Source organism: Fukomys damarensis, unplaced genomic scaffold (genome assembly GCF_012274545.1).
Source record: "Fukomys damarensis isolate Sample0158 unplaced genomic scaffold, DMR_v1.0_HiC HiC_scaffold_13, whole genome shotgun sequence".
NCBI classification, from domain to species: domain Eukaryota; kingdom Metazoa; phylum Chordata; class Mammalia; order Rodentia; family Bathyergidae; genus Fukomys; species Fukomys damarensis.
The window spans coordinates 21795676-21799566 of record NW_022900925.1 but is presented as its reverse complement, the minus strand read 5'-3'; positions in this window follow the sequence as shown (position 1 = coordinate 21799566).

Here is a 3891-nt window from a genome sequence, read left to right as displayed (position 1 = left end):
GCATGGTTTAAGGCTGAAGGGCCTCAGGCTTTGCGTTGTCATAGGGAACTCACCAGAAAGCATGGGGAACATCCCTTGGCAAGAGGCCCTACACTTTCTGGATTCAGCATTTGCTCGCAATCAGTGTGAGGGATGAAGCGGGAGGTGGCCTACATGTAGTCCAGCTAACTCAGGAGCCTGGCCTCTCCCCCTAAGACTCTAGGAAAGACTCTAGGTATGAGCTGGAGGTGCCAGTGAATGTACTTCGATGAATCTTTGGCTTCTCTGTGCCCTTTGTATTTTATCTTGGCCATCTTCTTATGGTTCTGCAGTACCTAGGGTTTTTTGTGTCTCCCTCTAAGCATTTCTGATGGGAAGAAATTTGGTTAATCAAGTAGGCCAATTCCACCATATCTGAAAGGGAGTACAGCTTCTATTTTGCTTCTTCCCCATTTTGTAAGCTTTCCAAGGGCAGTGTTTTGTTCGACTTATATTGTTTGTTTGTTTGTTTTTTTGTACCGGAATCAAACTCAGGCCCTTGGGATCAAACTTGGGCCCTTGCACTTATAGGGCAGACAGCAGAACCATTGAGCTAAATCCCTGGCGTTATATTGTATTTTTAATAACTAAGACTGATCATGTTGTTATCCATAACTGCGATTGTTTAGGAAAAAAAATGTGTAGGCTTTCTGCGAAGGACATTTTAGTAGCATCACAGACCAGACCTCCTTTCATGTGTGGTACCGTTTATTTGCAAGAAGGTGGTGACAGAACTTGGTTGGTATATGTTGGAGGGCTTTGGGGGACTTGGCAGAACTGATCTCTCTCCTTGTTATACAGCAGCCTAGAAATGCATGGAACAATCTGTGAAGGAATCCTACAGACATGAAAGACAGCAAGGAGATAAAATGGCAGGTATGTCCCCAGAGACATGTGATGAAAGAGCCAGGGAGTAGGGGGTGGCACTCACCAAGGGCTATGGAGGGACAGGGCAGCCAGGTGGACTGGTTTGGTTGTAGCGCAGCCTGTGAGTAAGTCTTCAAGGTCTCAGAGCCTGGTTTGCCCGACATGCTGCACTGACCCAAGTGACACCTTCTGAGAGCATGTGCTTGTGAAAGAGGTGGATCTGACCTTAGGCCCTGCAATGATCTTGGCCAGCATCAGGATGTCCTGGCTATGGTGGGCCAGTGACCCTGCACCTGCATAAGGCCATTCTTCAACGGGAACCGCTGGTGGAGGGGGGAGCATTGCATTCATGGTCTAAGGAGAAGATACTGTTGTTTAAAAGGAGAGATGCTCTTGAATATGAAGACCTGGCATTTTTAGATATGGGGTAAGAATGAGGACAGGGGAAACAAACTGATATAAAAAGGAAAGCGTGGTGTATATATAGACAGCAAAATTTTGTTCAGCTATAAAGAAGAATAAAATCATGTCATTTGCAGGAAAATGAATAGAACTGCAGATCATCATATTGAATGAAATAAGCCAACCCCCAAAGAGTATCAAATATTTTCTCTCACATGTGTCATCCAAGAAAAACATATATTGATGATCTGAAAGTAGAAGGGGGACTAATGAGGAAGGAGGAAGGAACCAAGGGGAGTAGGACAGAGTACATGATAAGGTACAGTATTAAGGAGGTCAGATTGGAGCAAAGCGCAGTGCAATAATAGGTATGATTAATATGAAATAATTAAAATTTTTTTCAAGCAAAAATGAAGAATCCGAAACTCATGCTTATTAGGAGAAAAGTGTAAAGTTATTTTTTAATAACAACAAAAATATGGAGCTATTATTATATCCTCGAATAATGAAACAGCTCCAGTGAGCTACAAAACTTGCACAGAGTGCACAACACTGCATGCAGCTGGACCTCAGTACATGCTCACTGAGTGAAGGGAAGGGTGGCCGGATGAGGGAATTGAAGGAAGACGCATCCAACCATAGGCTTTGATAGAAGGGTCACACACTGATCCAAGTTATTCCTCCCGACCTGGTAAACATTGTCATTCTCACTCTACATACAAGCCGTTCAAGAGCCAATCTACAGAAACAAAGGATGGAAATAGTATTTGTAAGCCAGATCTGATTCCCAAACTCATGTTGACCCTACTTTGTCATTTTGGCCAGATCGGAGGCTGCCTCTGGCACTGCATGGTAAAATGGATGTTTTGGATATAACTACTGTAGTCAACTGAATCCTAAGATAGCAAAAGTGATTTAGCTGAGCAGAGATCAAGAACGTCTTCACAAAGTAACACATTTTGTCTTTCTCTTGACAATGCCGGCACTACTAGAAGTCCTAGCAGAGCGATTCCCAGCAATGTCTGTAGGTGTCATGGATTGTGACCACTACGGTGGGTGGAAAGGGAGAAGAGGATAAGGAAGAATAAGCCAAAGATACTAAGAGCCAGAAAAAAAATAGCAAGGTGATAAAAGAACAGAGGGAAAGAGAAATATTTTGATAAAGTGAATGCATACAGATTATTCAACTGAAAGAAACAAAAAGTGCATGTGGGTAATTTTTCAAGGAGTCCTGCCAGAATCACATGAGGTGAATTATTTTGACCCCTATTTCCTGCTATCACACTTGACTGAGGGCATCCTAGACTGGCAATGACACTACTGCCCTCAATAATGTGTCTGCAGGAACTAATGATCTCTCTGGAGTATAACTCAAATTTCTGGTGTACAACTGTAACTCCAGAAGCAAATTGGCTTTGCTGTAATGGCTCCAAATAATTGTTAGCAGTTCCTGGTTGGCAAGAGACACAAAGAATGCAATTGTTAGGTTTTTATTTGAAAGGACCTATGCTTCATCTTGGAATATCAGAAAATACACAAGTGTTGAATGTTCATTTGTGCAGGGACACTGGCTACACTGAGCCCCAGGAGGATGAGGTCCATGTGCCATGCTAAATACAAGGCCTGGCACCTGGAAATAAACCAGTATATATTTGAATAAAAGGGAAATACGTGCTGGAGCTCTGTTTTGTTTAGGCCGTCTTTTTTCTTTCCTTGGTTTTAGCCTGTCTGATGTATCAACTATCTGCTAATGTTTAAGGATATAAGAGCCAATAAGGCATGTGTCCTATCCTCAGAGAGCTTACCATTAGCAGGCTATTCACCTGTGTTTAGAGAAAGAGAAAAAAAATCTGACAAAAAGCCATGCAAACATTATAAGCTAGGCTGGACTTTGTTACTTTTTAAAGAGTTTCTTCTACTCCTGGTTGGATCTTTGTGTACAGAGAAGACTAAGACTTGGGGGCCCTTTTGGAAAATCAGGAAGCACTATCATTTGTTTTCAAGCTCATTCATTAGTTAAAAAAATATATTGCTTGAGCCCCCTGCCCCCGGTGGGGATCCTGGTTTTAGTGGTGGAAAACTGGCATGAAGAAGTTGCACTGTCAGGTACAGGATACTGAAAGGACTGTAAATATTACTCTGAGACAGTGAAGACAATCATTCTTTTCTGTGTTTCTCCCATTTCTCATTCAGACAAAGAGGCCTCTCAGTACCTTTTCCACCTCCCTGACCACATATAACAGCCTAGGAGAAGTTGTGATGTATGCAAATTTCTGAGTCCCAGAGACACCCACCCACCAGTTTCTAATTCTCAAAATTCCACCAAAACCATGAACCGATCATGTCCTTTCCTAGTTGCTCAATCAGAGGAGAATTACAGGATCTATAATGATGTCCTTCAAGATTCAATAACTGGGAAACAAACAAAGCACAAAGTGCACTGGACAACTGTTTCTTCTGAAAGCAAAGTGAGAATTAAGTTTAAAGCCAAATGGATGTGGAGGATTTAGCTCAGTGGTTCTGCCACCTGCCTTGGAAGGGCAAGGACCCAACTTCGATCCCCCATACCCAAATCAAAACAAAAAAAAAAAAAACCCAAACCAA